Source organism: Rhinolophus sinicus, linkage group LG02 (assembly GCF_036562045.2).
Source record: "Rhinolophus sinicus isolate RSC01 linkage group LG02, ASM3656204v1, whole genome shotgun sequence".
NCBI lineage: Eukaryota > Metazoa > Chordata > Mammalia > Chiroptera > Rhinolophidae > Rhinolophus > Rhinolophus sinicus.
In genome coordinates, this window is record NC_133752.1 from 157,957,969 (window position 1) to 157,983,248 (window position 25,280).

Below are 25,280 nucleotides of genomic sequence, written 5' to 3' on the forward strand. Positions count from 1 at the left end.
TGAGCTCTGCATGATCCTGTGTCCAGCCACTGATGTAAAGGATTTCTGGTTTTCTGATGCTGCCTCTTAGGGAAAAAGAATCCTGCTTTGGCATGTTGTTGTGACTGTCTTGAGTAAAAGTTTCATGAAAAGTGGGGGTTGGAATATGTAAAAGGACAAAGATCTGGGACTTTATTGAAAGTTTATAAAACAGGTTATATGAATTGCTTTTGTTCCTGCATGCTAAGGAATGTAAGTTTAATAAATGTGGCAGGATTTGGTCTGAGATTTGCTTGCCATATAACCTGGTAGTAAGATTGTGGAGCAGGAGTACATGCTCAGATAAATACCATTATTTTCTACAAAGAACTTGTGTGAGTCAAGGGTAAAACTAACTGAGTTAACATATTAACTTAGAAATGTCAGTGAGTTAGCATAGTAGTTTATTTCTCACTCAAGGAAAGTACAAATGGTTGATGGAGGTGGGAGAGGCTCCTGCTCCACACAGTCATTCAGGCATCCAGGGTGTGAGAGCACATGGCTTTCAATGTTGCCCTGGGTGTCAACATTCAGTGGGAAGAAGGAGGAATCACATGGGAGGTTCTTAATGCCAAATGTCATCTCTGTCTGTATTTCATTGGCTAAAATTAAGTTATTAGATTGGTGCCAAAGTAATTGCGGTTTTTGCAATTATTTTTAACCTTTTAAACTGCAGTTACTTTTGCACCAACCTAATAAATGGCCCCACCCATATATAAAGGGGCTAAAATGATATAGTCTCTGGCCAAGAGGATGCCTTCAGTAACCTCCTCCAGTAACCAATAGCCCTGTGAAAGTGGAATATAGATCTTTGGTGGACAGGCAGTTCTCTCTGACACAGAAGCTGAAAATTGCGTATGACCAACTGCATTAAGTCAGTTCCCAGTATTGCTTTAAAACTGTCTGTTCTATGGCTTACCAAAACACAAAATTTAGAAGCTAAAGCCTATTTCATTCCTTTGTATGACCACAAAATATTAGTGTCAGAGGTTTCAGTATGATATAATTAATATGATTTAATTTGTGCATGTACCAAAAAGAGGGCTGTATTTTGAAAAAGATGTTTATTAACCCTAAGAAACCCATCCCAAGATAGTAAAATAATTCCTGTGACAAACTTGTGCTTTAGATTCTTAAAATTAGATTCCTCCCATTTTATATAAAAATGGCTTCTCTTCTCATTCAAAAAGAAAAGTTATGTTTGAGCTCTGTAATGTATCCTCTTTAAAAGATAGCATGTTCATATGAAAAAAAAATTTTCAAATAAATAATGAATTGTTGAAATATAGTTATTCTTATAACAATGAAAATGTTGTCCATTGTATCAGCCAGGAAACAGAAAGAAAGAGATGGCACCATCAAGCTCAGTACTGAGGAGTTTAATAAAGCTTTGTGCCTCAACTTCCCCAAAGATGTAGGACAGAATTAGGGACATCAACTGGGATAGTGAAATACCTTGAGGCAAGTCCCAGCAAGAAATTGTTACTTCTAGGCCTGAAGAAGCAAAGGGAGCAGTCAGTGGGAGGAACCCAGAGAAGGCTAGTATATGGAGGCAATGACCTGGAGTGGCAAATGGAAGATATTAATTCAAATGTAGCTAAATTTCATCTTTAATTATTTCATCTAAGAATTTCCTATCAACCTCACTCAGTAAAGGAATAATAAATAATTCAATGGTTAAGAGCATGCTTCTGGAGACAGACTTTCTAGGTTCTGGCATTGCTGCTTAATCTCTTTGTGCCTCAACTTCCCCATTTGAAACATGGAAACTTACCTTTTGTTGTTCAAAGGCTTAAATGGGTTACTCTAAGTTAATTCTTAGAGTAGTCTCTGACACATAACAAGTGCCATATAACTTTTACCTATTTAATTGGGTCTCTTGCATTTTTATTTTATTAAAAATAATACACATATACATCAAATCATCTCATAATGCCTCAGTCATTTTTCCAGGCTTTAAAGTATATTATCATTGGGTAGATCCTATGAAATGGGTAGGTTTTTGTCTGCTCAGTATCTGTTTCGGGAACCACCTCCCCTCAATGCCATTCACATGGTTTAGGTTAAGCTGTCCTTTTGCCTAGCAAGCACTCATAACCTCCCTTCCAGGAGACTGACTCATGAATTAAATTAAGCTAAGTAGATATCCGTTTTGAGTGGTCTTGGGGCCATTGTTAGATTGAATCCTCTTTTTACTATAATGGTTAGCTGTAAGGAATATCTGAACCTAGAATTGTTGGTAGCTATATTTCTATTCTCCTTGAGAATGAAGACAACAAAGAGGAAAGCAAGACAGAAAATGGAGAACTTAACCAGTCACACAACCAAGAATTTTCTCATCTTCCTGTCTTCTAGTTCAAATTGTATGTCTCTCATTTTCAACTGAAAAATCTTAATTTCAAAATCTTATATTTCATATTTACTACCATTGTCAAAGCTTTCTATTTTCTTAGTATTAGGCATGAGATTTGAAATCTCTTGTGTAGGTGCTGATAGCTGGGAGTTCAAATCTTAAAAATTAAAATTGCAACATGAGAACCAATCTGAAAGATTATTGTTATGCTATTAATTCCTTTAAAAAGTGCTGGCTAACAATTTTTTTTTAGTGAAAACTGTGTGAAACATAATGTTAGAAACTTTTTATGAATTAGCTCATTTGATTTTTACAAAAATCCTGTGAGGTAAATGCTACTATTGCTCTGTTTTATAGTGAGGACACTTTGTCTTAGAGAGATAAAAAGTAACCACAGGCTCCTCAACTGTTTTACAGTAAGTCTGTTAGGGGCGTGCCGTGGACTGAACGTTTGTGTGCGCCCCAAATGTATATGTGGAAACCTTAACCCCCAGTGTGATGGCATTAGGAGGTGGGCCTTGGAAAGTGATAAAGTCATAAGGGTGGAACCCATATAAATGGGATTAATGCCCTTATTACAGAGACCTCAGTTCTTTTGCTTCTTACGCCATGTGAAGACACAATGAGAAATTGGCAACCAGAAGAGGGCTGTCACCAGAACTGGACCATGCTGGAACCCTGATTCAGACTTCCAGCATCCAGAACTGTGAGAAATAAATTTCTGTTGTTTATAAGCTATACAGTAGGGTACTGTTATAACAGCTCGAACTATGATAGACAGAGAAGTGTTCTAAAAGGTTATATTGCATAAGTCCTATTTATTGACATGCAAATATACCCAGTACATATTGTTGAGAAAAAAAAAATGTAACAAATATATATAAAGGATCAATAGGATCCTTTTGATATAAAATAGCATTTTTACATTTACATATTTATACATTTCCATTAAAAAATGTCTAGACAACATTATGTATATTTATACAATTCATATTTTATATATTTACATATTTTCTATGAAAATGTAATTCATATTTTCTAATATTTACATACTCTAGGAAAGTATTCACTAATACCTTATATATTTATGTATTTCCATAAGGAAATGTCTGGAAAAATGCTTACCAACAGACCTGGTTTGATAGCTATCAAGTTATTTTAAACTTTCTTCTCTGTATTTTTTTTTGTTTGAATTTTTTTAATGAATGTGTATTACTTTTATAAAAACAATGCAGCTTAAAAATACCAATAACTCCACAAAGACCAATAAATCCTTTATGAATATCAGAACATAAAAGGAAGAAATAAAATACAAAGGATTAGAATTCTGATATAGCAACCAATGTATGCCCTTTTACATTCATTTATTCAGTAAATCCTCATTGGGCAGTGGATATTGTGGGAGGTACCTGGAGTAGAATGGTAAACAAAGTAGACAACAGTCTCTAATATAATGTGTAAGATGCTTTTGAGAGCAACTTTCAGAGCCCTAATGGAATGTGTTTGTGCATTATAGATGTGATTGTGTATGGGTATGTGTTGGGGGGCAGGTGGGGAGATGGAAACCAGTGGAGTCCTTGGGAAGCTCATCCCTCAAAGCATTCACTGTTCCTTGCTGACATCTGTGAGCAGACAGCTTCTGTAATACCCTCATGGGTAAGGCTTAATGAGGTCAAGCACTAGTAAAGGCTTTATTTAGGTCACCATCTCATTTCTCAGAGGCCCAGTTCTGGAAAGCCCTGAATATATGACAGTTAATAATTTATACTCAGAAGTAGTGACTTATGTGCACGTATGTCCTAGCCTAAAACTGCACACGCACACACACACACACCCACACACAACTATTTCTTTACACCTTCCAACAGAGTGTCTCACAATTCCTAGAGGTTGCTGAGCTCTTCCAAATATTCCAAGTTATTAGATGTCCTTTTTATTCCAGAAAAGTATTTACTGAACACATTGCATAATTCAAAGTAAAAAATGGGGAAGTTTCATTTGAAAAGGGAGAAATTAATCATGGTTAAGAAAGTTTGAGATACTTTTCAGCTACTTTGACCATAACCTGGAAAGCCTTGAGGTAAATATGTTCCCTGAGAGCTTGATCTGATTTTTTTTTTTTCTCTCTCCCTTCCTCCTCCATCAGTCCATCCCCATGTAATAACTTGGAAATAAACTGCTGCTTGAACCTGGCAGGCAGACCCATCAGAGCAAAACACAGACTGGAAGCATATCCTGATGCTGGAATAAAAAGGACACCTAGTAACTTGGAATATTTGGAAGAGCTCAGCAACCTCTAGGAATTGGGAGACACTCTGTAGTTACTGCATATTATCCACAAATATGGATTCATAGTACAAATGTCCAAGGCCTGAGAATCAAAATTCCATTACTTGGAATCATTTAGGTATTATACATATAGAAAAAAGGCTATTAAAAAAAAAGAAGAGGCATTTCAAGCAGAGGAGATAAACTTGTGCTTGATGGCAAAGAAGTATACGTCAGTGTGATTTTCTCAGGTATCTGTAGTTGTCAGCATGGCTGGACTGAAGGGTACTATATTATTATGGGCGAAGAGACAATACAAGGGGAATGGAGTAGAGCCCAGGAATAGAGGGATAGTAGTTAGGACACAGATGGTGAAGGGCCTTGAGTGCTGAATTAAGGAATTAGATTTTTATTCTTAAGGCTATGCAGATCCTTGAGAAATTATTCAAAGACTCTAAGTTAGGAATGACATGTCAAGGGGTTAACTGGGCATGCTGATTTGTACTTCAGCTAGTTTGGAGTAGAAGAATTAAATGTAGTGGTTTTCAGTAGTAAGTGATCATCTCTGGGTGGGGGAAAAGGGTGACAGGAATGAATAAATAGTTGTACTGTGATACACTCTTCTCTTCACCTCCCCACACTTCCACTGAGAAAAATAGAAAGGAGGACGGAACTAGAAATTTTTGATGGTAAAAAATAGATTCTGTTTACCTCACCTCAGGATATTTTAAAAAATAAAGGTGTGTGGGTGGGAGGTGGGCTTTTTCTTACATGAAAGAGCAAAATTCATTTTCTCTATGTTGACAGCCTTTATTTTTAATGTAGTTTCACTTGATTCAACTACAGCAAACAATGCTGCATAGCTCAGCACCACCTCTTGTCCTCTGTTAGCAAGACAACAGGCACTCTTTCCTTCCTTCCTCCCTGGGTGTAGGTGTGGGGATCTCCATTCCTTTCTGGAGCTGCTTTGATTTTTTTCTTTTCCCTTTCTTTTTTTGCTTTATCAAAGTTGATCCATTTAAAAACAGAGTTGAAGGGAGCAGACAGCAGTATAATTCACCTCTTTCTGTGAACTCTCTAAAGGGGACCTGCAGGAATGAGGAGTACTCTAAAGGGTGAAATGATGTTTTGGGGACAATATTGGAAAAATGCAGATTTTCTCATAATGACCTTGCTCTTTACATCTAAGTAAAGCTTTATTGTTCATTGTGAATAACTGAGAGCTTTTATGTTTTATCACCATTCTTTTTTTCCTCTTTCCTCTTCTTCTTGTATAAAATAATGTAAAACATGGTTTTAAAATAAAGACATGTAAAATATGGAATGTTATCAGAAAGAGTCTACAAGCTCTAAGTAAACAAGAAAGAAGAAGACAAAACCCTATAGAACACTGAACAAAAGATTATAGAAAGGGCAAGTGATGATCCTTTTCATGATTCTTTGCAAACCTTACATATCCCCTTGCTATGATGTCTCACTTTGTATGTATTGCCTTAGAGCAAATTGAATCCACACTGACTTTAAAGCTTCATGGGGCTTTTCCTCCATGTTTTTTTAAGCTAGTAGGAAAGTTCAGCAGTGGCTGGGTGATATTTTGGTTATGGTCCAAAGACAGATAATCAGATCTTCTGGGAAAAGAAGAAAGCTGATAATATGGATTATAGTCTCTTTGTATCCCAGAAATTCTAGTGCAGAGGTCCTAGCCCTGTACATGTCTATTACTATGACTTAACCTAAGCAGTTTGGTCAAGTACAGCTGTGACATCTTCTTTCGTAAACAATAGTAGCTGACAATATTTAGAGGTGGTCAGGGTTAACTATACCCTTCACCTCCCAACCTCCCTATCAAGTTATAAAGAAAGCAAACCTCAGAACAAATGTTGTCATACGTATAGTCATCCACTAAAGAAACATGTATTAACAAGTTGAAATAAAACAGTTCATACAAATCGTTCTATACGCTTAGTGAATTCCTAGCTCTATGTCCTTTTGTGTGTTCTGACAAGACCTAGCACGAAATATTTACTCAAGACAGATATGACAATTTTAAAGACAGGAGTTAGTTAGACTTATAATCATCAACAAGCAATAAGACTTTCTTAACTAAGTGGTTGTACCAGTTCTGTTGTAGAATCAATTTTTGGAAGCGTTTCTGAAAAGCGAAGGGCTCACTAGATTCTCACAGTCATTTGAGGGTCGAAATAAAATATGAATTATTTTAGCCAATTTGTATATTTTGATTTAAACCCTGAAAAATCTATTTTGAAGATTTGTTACCTAATTAACAGCCCACGAATTTTCATCCAAATTTTTCCTAGTATTTATTTTTAACTTACCAAGCCTTTGGTATTGATCAGAGATAATGATAGCAGAAAGGCTTGTAGTTGCATCTTCTAAAGCAGAGATATTTCTGATTAAATGCTAGCTGATAAGGCCTGGAGGGTGCCTTCTTCATCAGGGTAGCAAACTACTCCCAGAATGGCACTTAAACTATTCATGAAGAATACATTTTCTGTGCTGAAGTATGATAAATTATAGAGCTCAGACCGCCTGCTGTTACGGACTGCATGTTTGTGTGTCTTCCTTCTCCCCTACCCCATCCCCCACAAATTCATATGTTGAAAACCACAATCCTCAATTTGCAGATGGAGCCTTTGGGATATAATTAGGTCATGGGAGAAGAGCCCCCTTGAAAGGGTTAGAGCTCTTATAAGAAGAGGACAGAGAGCTAGCTAGCTCTCTCTCTGCCACATGAGAACACAGCAAGAAGACGACCATCTGTAAACCAGCAAAGGGACGTCAAGAACTCAGCTGTTCTGGAGCCCTGATCTCAGACTTCCAGCCTCCATAACTGGGAGAAGTAAATGTTTGTTGCTTAAGCCACCCAACCTATGGTATATTGTTATAGCAGCCCAACCTGACTGGGATGCCTGCTATGGTTAACATCCTGGCCTTGCTGCTGGAGCCCTCACTGAGATCCTCCTCTATTCCTAGTCCACTGAGCAGCACTGACCCACTTATAAGCATGAAAAATGATGTCACTGGTGCCCTTTAAAACAATGAGAACACTTACACTAAGCCACATCAAAACAGTCTTGTTACTTTGCATTTACACTGATTAACTCATTGATATTCTAGAGGAGGAAAGCCTCAGTTTGTAAAATGGTCCAAAATCTAATATGTCAAAGTGCAGCATATATTTAATTACATAATTTGATTAACAGTGCTTTAGAGAGCACGCTTGACATTTACTTAGGAAATTTGATTCCTTTGAGAATTGTTTACCACTAAAAGAGTAATCTAAATTTATATTGATGTTATCTCCCAAAACCCAAATTGTCTTTCCCTCAATAAACAAATCGTGTCAATTTTAGTGATTTTTTAAAAATTGAGATTTGATGAGTATTTGTGTGTTGTTATTCCACAAAGACCGATAAAATACAGGATGACTATTTCACTACTGCAAGATAAAAGGGCATCTTTCAGTGTTGGGAAACATCGCAACTAAATTTTTTAGCAAGTTCTATTGGCTACTTTTAAAAATATGCATAATTTAGACAAGTTACCAAGCCTTCCCTCCTACCCCCACGCCACCCCCACCCCCCCGCCGCCTTATTTTACGATTAGACTAGCATTGGCTTTATTTTATTACATTTGTAGTGAAATGTTCACAATAGAACATGTAAGCTTAACTTGAACGTCGCAAAAATAGTTCTTCTCCTTACTAGAGTTTACCATGAAGTACAGAGATCCCACCCCTCTCTGTGCATTAGTTCTGCTGTATAAGTCAACTATGAATTTGCAAATATTCATCAAAACATCCCCCTTATCATTGATGAGGAAAGGGAAGTCATTAGGTGAGGCTTATTACCAAACGAGGCCCTGATGACACGTGGAGAGTTCTGCTGAGCAATTTGATATGAGGCTGGGAGCAGAGTAGAAGTAGGTTGCCAAATAAAATACAAGGTTCCCAATTAAATTTGAGTTTCAGATAAATGAATGATTATTTTTAGTTTAAGTATGTAGGTATATAAATATGTGTGGAACATACAGTAAAATATTCCTTATTTACCTGAAATTTAAATTTAACTGGTGTTCTGTTATTTTTGTTTGCGAAATCTGGCAACTCTAGCTAGGAGGCGGGGGAGGGGTATGGCAAGCCTATATCTAAATTTCTGTCTTTATCTGCGTATAAGTATTGTTTTGAAAGAAAGTCGTGATCTTAAATGGAAGCTTCTTCAGGAAATAATTTTGAACTGAGATTTAAAGGGCTTTTTTTAATTTAAAAATTTTTTTTTACTACCGAGGACTATGAATTTTTGTCTCTGAAATCTATAAATAAAAATGACGAGAAATACACACTTTGTTGTTTAGAAATGAGTAACACAGGGCCAACAGAAGGGGGAAATGGGATGGACATTGATGCTGGATAACTAGTTATTGGTACAATTTGTAGATTGTTCGGCATACAGTTGAACCCTGGAGAACTCCACATTAGGAGCTACAACATAGATTTAAAAGCAGGTAGACTTGAGTCCAGCTACAAAACTTTTGATGTGGCTGGGCATTATCTTCCTTAAGATGGTGAAATGAATATAGCTATAGCAATCCTGTTCTGAGGATTAAATCAAATAATTCCTGTAAAATTCTGAGCATAATACTTTGCATATACAAAATACTCAGGAAATGATAGCTTTATTCTTTTATGGCTTTTCAAAATCAAGTGTGTTTTGCACTAAGTTTGACATATTTCTTAAAAACAAATAAGCGGGAGAAAATCTTTAGGTTCTTTCAGGAAGAATATTTTATGTACTGCATCATAAATTGGGCTAAGAAATAGGGACAAAGAAAGCTACGTTTTGTTCTAGGAAAAGGAAGATCATGAACAATTTTGCTTTTTATTTTTCTTTCCTTTTAAAAACTATCTCTCATTTTATTGCTTTAGGAATTACACACTAAGTCCCTTTTAATATTTCAGTATATGTCAAGAACAGATTTTCATTGTTCATTTCACTAAAAAGCTGAATTTATATCATCAAAAATAATGATAATTTAAAGATCTGTGGTGTTTCAGTACAGAAATAGTACATTCCCAAGTATTCAGAAAACTATGAGGATTTTATTTTTAGTATTATTGTAATAGTTACCTTAAATATTTATTTTAACTTAATTTCTAATATTTATTTAAAGAATATTGCTTTTCAAACTAATATATTGTAGAAATATGATATGTGATGATTGTAGTTAACCATGACATAGGTGAACTTATGATAACATTGGTGTACCTATGCATTTTTTTCCTTGAGCAAATCAAGCTGTAGTAACCTGGTGAGCCAAAGTCTCAGAATCTGGAGGGATGAGATTGCCTTTCCGAGACTTTAAGCACAATGGGTTCTGATTGGATTATACCAGTCACGTTGACTAACCCATCATTCTGATTTTTTAAATGAGATTTACTTCATTCATTCTTTTGTGAGTTGGGGAGGTTCAGTGACTCAGAAGAAGCCAAGTTCTCTTTAATTTCACATTTGAATCCTTTGGGAATTTTTGTCACCTAATTGATAAGGGAGAGATTTAAGGAAACATTTTCACTTAATAGGAAATTACATTCATTCACTCATGAATAGATGGACACATATTCACTCTTAAACAATCTACAGTTGGGGGAGATGGACCACCAATCTCTATGGTTGGTTGGAAACAAGTGTACATATGGAAGAGGGGAGATCAAGGAGATGGCCAGGGAAATCTTCTGAGAAGTTAAGCTTGAGGTGGGGCTTCGAGGTGAGACTAGGCATGTGCCCCAAAAACTTGACAAGAGCAGCTGGTTACAGAAGTAAAAGAAGAACTGGAATATTGAATGTCAACTGAAATTGAAAAAAAAAATTTTTTAATTAAAATAATTCATCAGTTCAAAACAAAAGACCTCTTTTTTTTTTTTTTTTTTTTTTTTAAAGACATGGAGCTATTGAAGGATCTCTGACCAATTTAGGAGATCTTAATAGGAGACCAAATAGGGTGAATTTTGCCTAGACCAACAGAGTTAGAATTTTTTGACTTATTTAAAAATAAATGCTTTCTTTTTCAATTGACTAACAAACGTTTCAGTATTTAATATGTACCAGGTACCATGCTTAAGCTCTACATATGTTATCTCATTTAATCCTGACCACAGCTCCTTAAAATATAATTGTTCTCATTTTGCAAATGAGGTAGTAGAGGCTCAGAGAGGTTTAAGAACCAGAGTCAAGTTGAAACCCAAGTTTGTCTGGCTCCTCAGTCTGTAGCCTGATTTGACCATTTTTGTATACTGTTTCTCTTTAATTTAAGCGATGATTGCTTGATACTCCTCTTTACACTAAGAAGGCAGAGTAAACAGAAGAAATCAACAGAAGTTCTTAAAAATTGAATTATTAGCATGGTCTTTTATGCTCTTTCACCCACACAAGAAGAAAATAGATGCACTAAGCCACTTACACAAAACAGGTTACGTAAGAGATTTATTCTTATGTCCTGTTTTAATGGAATGATACAGTATAGAGGAGAAAAAGCAACAGCAATTCAAATATTTGTCTATTGGCATAACCCAGAAAACAGAATTCATTTACAGAACTAAAGTAGAAACAGTTGCTTAAACAACTCGGTTTTTTAATACCTTGCTTTTTTTTTCTTTTTTCCCTATCTGAAAAGGAGATTGGAAGCTTCGTTGTTAAATACAGATGGCGCCAAAAATATGTGTACACATTTTAAGAAAGGAAAAAACTGTATTAAAATTGTAATAATATATACTGATAATAGAAGATGAATCCAAGTCATGTGTGTACATTTTTTTGGCAGACCCCCCCACACCTGGGTATATTTGGTGATAAGTTTCATGTTCTAGCAGACCAATGTTTTAAAGATTTGAGGATGGCTGAATTTGTGGTAAAGGTAGGAAAGCAGGGAAGAAAATGGAAAGTAGGCAAATACAGCCAACTGAATGGCAAGGCACAGAAATGAAGATAATTTTCTGGACTCATTTTTCTACTTCTCAAGCTGCTTTGTGAGCCCAACTGAAAATTCCATTTTTGGGAGATAATCTTAGAATGGTATTCAGCATTACCAGTAGAGGGCAGTAACATCCTCTACTATATCTTTGGTAATGATGAATATTCATTTATTAGTCTGATGGAACAGTGAGAGTGATTAACCCATCTAAGCTTCCATAGCAGGGTAGGTTTGGTACCACAGCCCAATAGAAGACAGAACAGCAATATTATAACAACAGTTGTAGAGCTATAAAGGATTTTGAATCAACATTACAAATGGAATATTTAAATTGCCATCGTTTATTGAATTGGGATGGTAACTATAACGTGGATGGTTAATCCTGGAAGATGCAACAGCTTTCAGTGAGACTTGTAAATAGGCAAATTCTTTGTGTCCCATTAAACCCTAAGGAGATCATGTTTCAGACCAGAAAAAGAAGTAGGGAGGTGGATTCCTTCTGAGGAGCTCAAATGTCTAAATCACTTTGTCTTGTACCATGGGGTAGGTCTCTTGTCTCTATTTGCATTTGTCTCTCATTTAACTATTGGAGATTGGCTTAATGTAATTAGACACTAAGATGGAATCTGAGGTGCAAAGTGCTTATTAGGGAACAACACCTGTAGAGGGAAGGTAGAAGGAGAAAGCAAAACTGGGCAGAGCATGAGGTTGAACTGTGAGGCAGACCTGGAAAAGCCTTAGCCAACGGGGCCAGGAGCTTGGAGCCGTAATTTCCCATCAGTGTCCTGTGTTAGACTGAACTGACTAGCTTTTATTGCCCTCTGCTCGCTCAGTCATAGATGTGAACTCCACCGGAAAGGCTGAGGAAGACCCTGAGGGAACTGTGAGGTAGACTGTGAGTACCTCAAAGGGACCTTGCTATAGACTGAATGTTTGTATCTCCTCAAAATTCATGTTGAAACCCCTAATCCCCCAATGTGATAATATTTGGAGGTGAGATCTTTGGGAAGTAATTAGGTTTAGGTGGCACGGCCATGAGAGTGGGGATCCCATGATGAGATTAGTGTCCTTGTAAGATATAAGGAGACTAGATCTCTCTCTCTCTCTCTCTCTCTCTCAGCCATGTGACGATACAGCAAGAAGGTAGCTATCTGCAAATGGCTCTTACCAGACACTGAATCAACCAGCACCTTGATCTTGGCCTTCCCTGCCTCTAAAACTGTGAGAAATAAATGTACATTGTTTAAGCCACCTGGTCTGTGGTAAATTATTATAGCAGCACAAGCTGACTAAGACAGGCCTTTTCCTATTATGACAGATAAATTCAGTTTTTGGATGTTATATAAAGTTGCTAATGGGACTTTCTCCATATAATTCTAAAAGACTCCTCGTTCAATACAAGTTTCCTAAAGAATGCAAATTTTGTCCTATGAGCATGATGATATTTTCCTCCTTCATAAAATTACATAGCTGGAAGAACACAAAGAACACTTGACCCTTCTTGCGGATAAGAGACATTTCCTACAGGATGGGCCAAGAATGGAGGGATTTTGTAGAGGGGCAAGGGCATCCATCACTGATAAGGTATGCACAGCTCTGGGGAAAGACTCAGAAATCACTACGTGTTTGGGAATCTGCAAGCAATTTGGTGTGCTTGAAGTAAAAAGTGAGAAGAGGGAGAGGGTGCTGGGAGGGAAGGGTCAAGGTGGAGAAGACAACAAGAAAGACTTTGGAGGTGATACTACTGAGCTGGAACTTGATCCTTAGGAAGTGGGATGTTACTGTGGGATTTTAACTCAGAGACTCATAGGATTAGAGTTGCATTTTAGGAAGATCATCTGTCAGTGGAGATGGAGGAAGGTGCCAAGGATGAAGGCTGGAGGGTAGATTAGGAGTCTCTGAGAAAAATAAGGGTCTGAGTAGGGTAGGGCCAGAGGGCAAAAGATGAGGGGTAGAAAGAGGAGACATTTAGGAAATAGAATTAACTGGATTTGGTACTTCATTAGGTAAGTAAGGAGGAAGAAAAAAAGAGTCCAGGATAAGTGTCAGGTTTCTGGTTTGGCTAATGGCATTCTTAATCTTTTCATTCATGAAAATAGAGAATGCAGAGTGTTATGAACTGAATTGTGTCTCCCCCTTCATATTGATATGTTGAAGTCCTAACCCCCAACATGACTGCATTTGGAAACAAGACCTTTAAAGAGGTAATTAAGGCTAAATGATGTCATAAGGGTGGGGCCCTAATGTGATAGGGCTGGTATCCTTAGAAGAAGAGATTCATTCATATTTATCCTTTCTCTCTCTCAAACTCTCTCTCCCTCCCCCCCCCACCCCCATACACAGAGGAAAACCATGTGAGGACACAGTGAGAAGGTGGCAGTCTGCAAGCCAGGAAGAGAAATCTCACCAGAAATCAATCCTGGTGACACCTTGATGTTGGACTTCCAGCTTCCAGAACTGTGAGAACATGTCTGTTGTTTAAGCCACCCAGTGTGTGGTATCTTGTTATGGCAGTCTGAGCTAACTAATACATAGGGCATGTAGCAGGTTTAAGGGTGAGTTTCCTTTCTGAAACATTTGAATCAATCTGAAGTTCTTTTGGAACAACTAATGGAAGATTTCTAGTAAGCAGATGAATGTATCCAGTTGAGTCTGGGGAGAGTTCTGGGTTGCAGATATAAATTTGGAAAGCTTAGAGAATATACACAGGAACTAAGCCTTAAAAATGGATGAGATGGCTCCCAAGTTAACATGCTTATTGATTCATTCATTTAACAAATAATTAGTGACATATTTCAGGAATACTTCTATGCACTTAGAGTGAACAAAACAATGATCCCTGAGCTTCCACAGCTTGAAGAAAGACGATGTGTAATCACTATGTTATGAAAATAATTTATATAGAATATTAGACTGTAAGAAATGATATTGAATGATCCCTGAGCTTCCAGAGCTTGAAGAAAGATGATGTGTAATCACTATGTTATGAAAATAATTTATATAGAATATTAGACTGTAAGAAATGATATTGAATAAGATAAAGCAGACCTGGCACGAGAGATTGGGAATATGGCTTGGGTAAGGTAGATGTAGCAGTGTTTTATAGGATGGTCCAGTAAAAACGATTTGAAGGGGAGGGGAGGAGAAGGCAACAGTGTTTATGTGGGCAATGAGCATTCCAAGCAGTATTGTATTCAAGGGTCATCAAGTAGGCCAGCGTGGTTTGAGTGGAGTGAGAAGGATGATGGTAGATGAACTTAGAGAATTCACCACATTTGACATGGTCATTGAAAGGAAAGCAGTGCGATCTAACATTGAAACTGTGAACTAACTTAGGCAAGTAAGCTGTGCAGTATTTGACAGATTTGTTTCCGTCAAAATTTAAAAATATCCCCCAGGGCCTTGTGAGTTTGCTGTGGTGCTTTAGGGAGTCTTGGAATACAGTATGAGAACTGAAGTATTGAGAAATGATCACGGGCATTTCAGCGCGAGTCATAGATTGGGAGACGATGTATTTTATTATCCAAACAGGGATCGCAAATGGGAAAATGAAGAAGTGCACTATCGTTATCAAGTTGTGGCAACTGGAGCCAGCTCAGGTTGTTTGGGAAACTGGGCACTATCGGTTACCTAGTAAATTAGGTGGAAGAGTAGAGTGAAACCCTGGTTTGAGTGGCTTTAAGAAAAAAATGCGAGAAGAGATACTGGAGCCAGTGAATACTGAAGAAAACTGGGAGCTGAGAATACATCCCAGTATTTATGGAGCTGATGAAGGAGGAAAGCACAAAATGGTAGGAGGAGAGAAGCAAGAGGCAGACCAAAGGAGACGAAAACTGCAAGGTGGCCGTGTTTAATCGTATCAAACACACAAAGTAAGCAAGATAAATATCTGAACTGTATACATTGTCTATGCAAGCAAGACAAGGACAGATTTTGAAGAACTGTGGGAGTTAAGCCCGAGTTCAGTGGAGTAAGGCATGTGGAGGAAGAGTGGAAAAGAACAGCAAAGTAGATTTCCCTTTCTAGAAGAGATGGCTAAGCCACTTGCTGGGAGGGGTTTGCATAGAAGATGGCTGAATTGTTTTAGAACCCAAGAGACTCGAGAAGCACCTAACATTTTTGTTTTCGAACATTTGGTAGGATGTGATCTCTCATCTTCGTAATTGCTTTGTAACTTTTATAAGTGCTTATGATCATTTACTTTATGCCCATGGGAAGAAAAACCTTAGAAACATTTCAAGGACCATTTAAACTCTCATCTCTTCCTCAGTGCTTTCAGAAATCTTCTGAGATTTACTCTAGTTCATTCTTTTTGAAACTTGATCAGTCTGTTTTCCTGGTGCCTGTCTGGCCTTCCCAGTGACTAAACTTTCTGAACTGGGCATGCTCTAACCTCGGACCGACTCTTGCACTGGTTGTTCACAGGGACTCCCTCTCTGCTTCCAATCTGTGCTCAAATGCCCCCTTCCTAAGGAGGCTTGCCCTGGACACACCTATGAGAATCACAACCCTCTCTTTTCTCATCTCAATACCCATATCTCAATCACCCTTACTCTGCTCCATTTTTTTTTTCCTATAGCATTTTCAAGTTGTGAGATATAACTATTTATGTTTAGTGTTCATTTTCTGCCTTCCTCCAAACAGAACATAACCTCTACCATGGCAGAGATTTTTTTCTTTTTTGGGGGGTGGGGGTGGGGGTGGGCGGGTTGAGGAGGTGGGGGTCTGTTCTGTTCTTTGATGAATCCTAAGTGCCTTATATTAGAGGATGCTCCATAAGTCACTTGCTGAGTAAACAAATTTGTTCTTTATGCATCTTTTATGCAGTAAGTCTCATCTGTAGCCTCAATATGTCCTTGTTAATTTCAAAGAACTGACTTTTATTGGTTCAAAAACCTGAAAGTTCCATAAGTTCCCAGAGCAATGACAATTGCTTCTTTTAGACTTTAGTGCCAGAGCACACTTTTCTGTCTAGACTGGCCAGAGGTTTTCCTTTTCTTTTTTGATAAGCCTTGAATAAAATGTTTGTTGACATTACATTGACTGCTTTTGTGTCCCACATTTTTATTTAGAATTTCTTTAATTGATTTTATCTTCTTTATTTGTCTCTCTTTTGTTCCCGTATACTTTAATACAGCTTGCTGCCTGCCTCACAATTCTGTTTGATGATACTGGCTTAAAAAAATAAAAACCAGATTTTTTTCTTTTCCCCAAACAAATGGAAAACTTTCTTTCTTCTATACTACATGGGGTACACAGGAAGAATACGAGTCTGAATTTAAAGCTATGACTAAGAATCAGCGTGTAATTTTCTTTTTGTAGAAAAGAAAAGTTGGAAAGTTCAGCTCAGAAGCATTGTTGGGTATGGGTGAATGAAGTGAAACTACATGAAAAATAAAGGCTGTCAACATCTTACAGAGAAAATGAATTTTGCTTTTTCATGTAAGAAAAAGCCCCCTCACCTTTATTTTTTGAATGTCCTGAGGTGAGGTAAACAGAATCTTTTTTTTTGCCATCAAAAATTTCTATTTCTGTCTGATATTTTGCCCAATCAATAGAAATCAGTAGGATACCTCAATGGAAATTAGCATTAAAATGCAAAACTGCTTTAACCTCTTCTCTGTGATAGATATTGATTTTATGAATTGAGTTTAATCTGTTTGCTCTTTCACTTCCTCAGTTTATTTCTGGTTTTTATGTATAGTTTGTTAACACATTAAATACTTATTTTGTGGTTTTGGTTTTGTGTATATATAATATTTTAAGTCTATTAAAAATGTAATACCTGGTACATGTTTACTGCCTGCTGACCTGCTTTCAGTCACTGGTGTAAGCGTATTTTACATTGCTGTCAGAACCCTTAGTTAACAGGGTAGATTAGCCCGCGTGTTCATGCACACCATGTTCTTTCTCTATATCCTTGACAGGCATTAGAGTGCTGTAGGTCAGCCCATTGCTTTTTCTGTTTTAATTAGTAGACTTTATTTTTTCACAGCAGTTTCAGGTTCACAGCAAAATTGACAGTAAGTACAGGAAATTCCCACATGCTCCCTTTCCTTCCACACACACACACACACACACACACACACACAGAGCCTGTGCTACCATCGACATCCCACACCAGCGTGGTGCATTTGTTATCATTGATGAAGCCTACATTGATATATTATTATCAAAGTCCATAGTTTACATTAGGGTTCACTCTTTGTATTGTACGTTTTATGGATTTTGACAAATGTATAATGACATGTATTCACCATTAGAGTATCATACAGAATAGCTGCACTGCCTTAAAAATCCTCCATGTTCTGCCAATTTATTCCTCTCTCCTCCCAGACCTCTGGCAACCACTGATCTTTTTACTATCTCTGTAGTTTTGACTTTTCCATGATGCTGAATAGTTAGATGTTACGGTCTTTAGCCATTTCACCTTGGCTTCATTCACTTAGTAATATATATTTAAGTTTCCTCTATGTCTTTTTCTGGCTTGATAAATTATTTCTTTTTAGCATGGAGTGACATTCCGTTTTCTGGATGGACCACAGTTTATCCATTATCTACTTGAATGGCCTCTTGGTTGTTTCCAGGTTTTGGCAATTATGAATGAAGATGCTCTAAACACCTATGGGCAGGCTTTTGTGTGGACATATGTTTTCAACTCCTTTAGATAAATACCAAGGAGTACTATTGCTAGATCATATGGTGAGATGGTGTTTAGCTTTGTAAGGAACTGCCAGACTGTCTTCCCAAGTAGCCGTACCATTTTGCATTTCATCAGCAATGAATGCAAGTTTCTGAGCTCCACATCTACATCAGCATTTGGTGTTGTGAGAACCCATTATTTTAAAAACTGTTTTCTAATCCTGTATTAGGATTTCTAGGAAAGAGTCAGGAGTCAAAACCCAGAGATCAATTTTTCTTTTTCCCTGAAGAAGAGAGAGAGAGAGAGAGAGAGAGAGAGAGAGAGAGAGAGAGAGAGAGAGAGAGAGAGGCTGGAAAAGTGAAGTGTGGGGTGGATGGGATAAGAGGGGAGTGGAGGACAGGCAGGAGAGGGAGAAGAAGAGACAAAATGATAGAGTTCTTCTTCCCTTTCCTTTATAATATATATAATATTTCTTAGTTTTGAGGTTTCCCTGGAAACCTGCAGACCACTCCAGTAAGAGAAAACATACAAGATAAATAACTGAAGAAATGTTTGAAGAAGATGGGCGAGTGACAAGTGTCTAGATTTTTGGTTCCATGTTGACAAATTTTAATAGTATTTATTTTGCTATGTAGGATTAGAACTATAAACTTGACTACATGCTCACTTCTACTCGCCACTTTTTGGTTTCTATTTTAATGTCATTCAAATCAGATAAGAGCCTTTCACTGTATTCAAGATTGTTTAAATAGCATATATATCGAATTCACTACACTGCATCCTTGACTATTTGAAAAGTTACTGTTGTTAAAATAATTAATAATAAAATTCATAATCTCACAAACCAAATAACTTAAATCTTCCATTTTGTAATCTTTTAATGTGAATGCATAATTTTAATAGACTATAATTCTAAACTGTACTTATTGGAGGAAGTTTGTGAATCAAATGGAACATATTGAGTTTGGAAAAGTCAAGTAGTCAAGGCACCGGTTTTCCCCCTGAGGCCCAGGCCAAGGCACTGTCCTTGGTAAGCTCAAGGGCCCTGCAGGCAGGTGATGTTTTGTGAACTTCAGCAAGCCTGGCGTTTTTACTTGGTAATTCATAAAGCCGCAGGTGTGTAAAAAGGAGTTCCCATGGGTTCATGAATTGAAGATGTCAATAGCATCTGTTAAATTTTTGCTAACAAATGAAGTTCCCGGTAATTCTGTGCTCCAATTAAATTGGAGCAGTGTGAAAGCCTCTGTACTAAGTTCACATTACACAACGAGCTGGAAGTCCAGCTCAGAGGACATGACAGGAACATGCTCAGGACTTGCGTGTTCCGTTACCACTCAGCTCAACAGAGGTTTTAAGTATTAGAAGGTTTTCAGTGTTTTTATTCTCATATATTGTTTATACCCACAAAGGGCTTTAGCTCATCAGAGAGAAAAGAAATGTAGGCATTAAAATGAGAAAAAAACAACAAAAAAAGATGAGGATTGGAAAAAGAATCCTTTAAAGTGGCCTAAAGATGATATTTCCCAGATGTGTGCCTTGTGTCCATCAAATCAAATTCTTATTCAAACTTCAGAAAATCTCTTACCCTTCAAAAAACAGTGTTAAAAGGCTAAAGTATAATGTTTATAGACAATTTGTTGTTTTGGTATTTGAAAAATAAATTTTTTTGTAACAGCAATGCATTATTTGAAAGTACATGTTCTTTTTTAAAAAGCCTATAATCCTCTTTTAAATGTTTAAAAAATAATTCATAAAATTTAACTTTGTAAGTAAACTAGCAATAAGACCATAATATATACTGACACTAACTTAACTGAAAATACCCACGTCCCTTAGGCAGAAAAAATTTAAACTCTAATGTAGGACATAGGAGATGATCTGGATAAGTTTCTGACATTCCATAAACTTGAATGGGACAAATTAATATTAGAATTATGTCACTTTTCCCCAAATTAATCTACAAATTAAGGAAATCCCTAACAAACTTCAGTTAGATTTTTGAAGAATTAGTAACCATATTGTAAAGTTTATAATTGAAAGAATGAAGATCCATGAATAACTAAATTGTCTTTAACAAAGGCTGTAAAAGCTTGCCTCCCAAATTGCCCTGCTTTCTTTTTTTTTTAAATTCTATTTAATAAAATTTTATAGGGGAGAGCGCGAACGCAGTCCCCCACTACGACAAATTATAGTCGAATTTCCCACATTTGGGAAAATCGCAGGGGTGAGCACATCCGGAGTGCAATGGATAAGCCTCGCCCTGGAAAAACCACCTTCGTGATCATGGTATCTCCCCTGTCAGGTAGCTATGTCCTGCTTTCTATAACAATTTTTTTTTCTGCAGTGTGTGTGTGTGTGTGTGTGTGTGTGTGTGTGTATCTGCATATGTGTATAATTAATAAAATCTAATAATATGCTTTTGTTTGAAAAAATAACATCTAAAAGTTTTAAAAAGCATTTTAAGAAAAAAACAGTTCACTAGAAACTTCCAGATTTGATACATTAATCGTGGAACAAAGGTATCTCCACATGTGCTGTAACCTATAATCATAGCATGCATTGTGATGAACTTTCAGCTTTTCTAAATGAGGCAAATACTGTTTGGGCCACTAGACTTCAGTTGTATGGTTGTCTGTATTTGCTTAGCTAAACTAGCATTTTTTGTTTGAACTGAGGTTCCTCAGTTTACTGTAGTTCTGCCTTTACCTCATTAAACAGTGACAAGTTCAACTTTCACACATGTATGTGAATTGCCACAGCTTGATTTGCTAACAAGGGCCTACTTGCCCTGCTGAGAAATTGCACTGAATGATGTCCCTGGAAATATCAAGTTCTCACTTCAAGTAATAAAGTGCTTAATTAATGGAGCTGCCAATGACAATTTCTTTCCGTAAAACAATGCTGTTAGACTTTTCATCAGACTAGAAGATAACCTTACTTTTTTCCATTGCCACTCTTTCTCCTTACTTAGTAAGTCCACTTTCTAAAAATCTTTGCCTTCATCATTTCTGGCCAAACGTCAGTGACATAAAAGCCTTTGTTGAGTCCTATTTTTTCAAGGATTTATTTTTTTATTTATTCCAAGTGTACTTTATACATACTGGCTGTTACACTGCTTCTAGGATTTCTTAACCAAAGGCTGTAAAAGCAATACTAAAACAAAGTAACTTTCTCAATAAAAAAGATTCTTTTCTATTTTTGTGGTTAGAAATTAGAAATACATTTATATTTTTAAAAAATGTATTCAGAGTAAATCATACCCACTGATTTACAAATTTGGGATGTTGTAAAATATTTCACACCCTGCTTTTTGCTAAAGATGTAGTATAAATACTTCCCATCTTTAAGTGTTCACAAGTATGATTTTAACAACAAAATTGTCTTTCATATTAACGTAGCATAATCTATTTAGCTATTCTCTGGCTGTTGAATATTTGGTAATTTCAGTTTTTACTCTATTAATGTTGTAATAAAAAATGAAAGCATTTCTTTACAGCCCCTTTACTGAGGTGGAAAAATGAGCTACTTGTAATGGATGGAATTGGAGGAAATGGGGGGGTGGCATGTTTCAGGCTGTCATTGTAGCTACACTGTGGAGTTAGTACCTTTTTGGTTTAAGTTGAAACATGGTTGAGAGGTATAACACACATTCATTCAGACTCATTCATGATTTGGCAAGAATTCATTTAGCAGACTGTTTCTTACTGTTACCAAGAATGAGGCAGCCGGGCATGGAATTGGTAATTGTGATTGGAGGAAAGTTCTGAAACATTGGTTGCCCCAGAGAAGATGGGACAATTAAGTCTCCAAACTGGGGCTTTGAATAGACAAAGGAGGAGTAAGTGACTAAAATGGAGGATTACAGGGACACTAGTCGAGTATAAATGTATCATTAATGATCAAATATAACTATGATATGAATGATTGGAAAGTCAAGTACTAGACTTTAAGTTGAACATTAATAACTCTCAATATTATAAGTAGACACTATTCATGACTCTGATTAATTTTTAGGATTAGTCATCCTGCGGGTGAAAGTAAATATTTGTTTGGTTTCCCAGGTGTTATTTTTCCTCTCAAATGAATAAAAATATACTCAGTCAATTTGTAAACATTTTGATGATAAGATGGGTAAGCTGCAAGGTGTTTTTGGTGGGAGGAATATTGCCAAATATGTACACTTTTCACCTAGCTTCTTATTCCCGTGTCACCAAATACATTTTGACTTAAAAAAGCTTTTGACTCCCTGTTACATAGTTTTCTTTGGAAAATGATCCTGAATGAATTCTGTGAATGATTTGACTCTGAAAAGGGGAATGTTAGGATTTTAGGTTAACACTTGACTAAAGCTCAGTGAAGTTCATTATTTTTATCTTTCTTCTTTCCTCCCTCCATTCCTCCCTCCTTCCCTCCCTTCCTTCATTCATTCATTCCTTCCTTCTCCCCTTCCTTCCTTCCTTCCTCCCTCCCTCCCTCTCTCCTTCCCACCCTTCCTTCTTTCCTTCCTTCCTTCCTTCCCTCCTCCCTTCCTTCCTTCCTTTTCCCCTCCCTCCCTCCCTCCCTCCTTCCCTCCCTCCCTCCCTCCCTCCCTTCCCTCCCTGCCTTCCTTCCTTCCTTCCTTCCTTCCTCCCTGCATCCCTCCCTCCCTCCCTCTCTCCCTCCCTCCCTCCCTCCCTCCCTTCCTCTTTCATAAACACTCCCATATATCAAGGTGTGGGTGTGGGTCAGGAGGAGTTAAGTAAATTTCCAGTTGGATTATTTTTGTCAGTAAAATATTTAAGTAAAATGTTAAGCTGATACCTTTGTTCTTATGCTCCTCTCAGCAGATGGGGTTTATGAAAAGCACAGGTTTCCCCAGTCACAGGAAGGGCAGCTCATCACCCATCACTAAGTAGCACTGGGGAGTTGGGGTGGGGAGAATGTAAGTGCTGAAAGTTTGGCCGCTGGTGAACTTCCTGTACTTATTAATGTCTCTCAGATCCATGTACTTTTCTTCTGGTTATGCTCTTTCCTTGGAAAGTATGAGAGTGACTGACAGGATATACTAAAGAAAAAGTATTAAAAATAATAAAAGAACAGAGCAAAGATTGCAGTAGGCTTTTTACTAAAAGTTAGATGTTGTGGTTTGTCTCTTCTGCTCAATAGTACCTCCTGACAGATGTGAGCTGCATTAGAAAGTGCATTTGTACCTTCTTATAAGCATGTTCCATTATAACTATCCTTCTATGCCCCCCCCCCATTGGAAACTTGGAATGGGATTTGTAATTCATGTTAGTGATATTTTCCCTTTTTCAGCTAGGAATTGACAAAAAAATAACAGTTTACTTTCAGTCAATGTCATTTCCTTTTATTTGCTAAAATAATTGACACATTTGAAGAGAATTCAACCAACATACAGAGACTATTAACAGCTTTAGCCTACTATTATGACCTAGGTGTAAAGGTAATAGGAAAACACTAAGTATGAAATGAATGAGCTTGTCTAGAAATACATTGATATCTTGTTACTATACCCCAATTAAAACCCCTGAGTGTTTCTGGACAGAGCTGTGCCTTGTTCGTGGGCTGGTCTCCTGTGCCCTCCCATTGCTCCCGGGAGGTCCCCATTCATGGAACTTATCACCCTGTTTGGTCTGTGAGAGCAGGATTTATATTGTGTCCCCAGTATCTAGGCAGCATCTGGCCCATAGTAGGCACTTAGTAAATATTTACTGAATGAATAAATGTACCTTTCAGAAATTTGTTTTCTGAGCAGAAACCATACTCAGGAAATATCCACAATGGAAGCTATATAAATGTTATGAACAGGATTTTTGAGTTGTGTAAGGGTCTGGAAAAAGAGAAATATGTGTGAACATGCACATGTATCCCAGATTGATTATATTATTTACATGAACATGATAAATAAAATGCTGTCACCTGTCTGCTTTCTCATTCTTCCATCAACAAATCACTAGTATATTAAGGATAAAGTTAGAAGTGATTACTTATTTAGCTATGACCTTCTTCTCTATTATGAGATTCAGCTATTTTCCTCATTAGACTATCTCCTGAATATTCCACTTCAATATCTTTCTTATTTAGATTTAATATCTAGAATGCTCTCAAAAGCAGGTTTTCCTATTTTATGCTGAACCCTAGAAATTGATGGATGTTTCTGATCTATGTGTCAATGAGAAAAATGAGAGATGCAGTATATTGGATTTCTGTTAATATAAGCTTAAAATAGCAATTCACTCTTGTATAAAAAATATGGTGTTTTAGATAATAAGCATAATCTGTGATGAGAGTGTCAGAAAGGGGTGATTATAATAAAGTTAGTAATATGTACCACAGAAAATATTTACGATAATAATTTTTTATTTTAATGGGAATTTTAAGATAAATTATTTTTATAAACTTTTGGGGAGGGATCTGATTTGTTCTTAGGCTTTCATATTATAAACAGTCTGTGAAGCTTGCAAAGCCATGCAATTCTTTATCCTAAGGAATTAGGTTATTGCAACTAATTAAGGATGATCATAGCATATATTTCTTTTTACACATCTGTTCCTCCTTTAAATGTATTAAGCAAATAGAAATAATAATTAAAATATGTAAATAGACCCGGGAATTTTAAGTATACCTGTAGGAAAATTAATATATGTGTACATACAATTTTGCTATTCAACAGAAAACATCATATGAGCTATATAGTTACAGGAATTTTAAGTTTATGACAAGAAATTTGAACAAATACTCTTATTACAAGCCACAATTATTTTAATGTGTCTTTTAAAACTTCATTAAAATGTGTACATATGTAATGCCTTATATGCAAGTAGTATTTCTAGGCATATTCCTGAATTTCAGCCAATAATGCAGATTAAAAAATTCTCTTTTGAAAACACACTGAATTTGACCCTAGCACAGATTTTAAATTTTACTAAAATATGTGCTGTGAATAAATATATAGGAAATGTTACTAGCCATTTCATATTTTGTCACACTGAGAATAAATCAAGTCTACGA

The 25,280-nt window shown here is 36.7% G+C and overlaps 1 non-coding gene across 1 annotated transcript; it reads right to left on the reverse strand.

The window, feature by feature from the left end:
* Positions 1–20,417: 20,417 nt before the first annotated feature.
* Positions 20,418–20,579, reverse strand: LOC141570276 (U1 spliceosomal RNA). Its single transcript, XR_012494281.1, has one exon. It is a non-coding gene; the product is annotated as a U1 spliceosomal RNA (small nuclear RNA).
* Between the last annotated feature and the right edge of the window lie 4,701 nt (positions 20,580–25,280).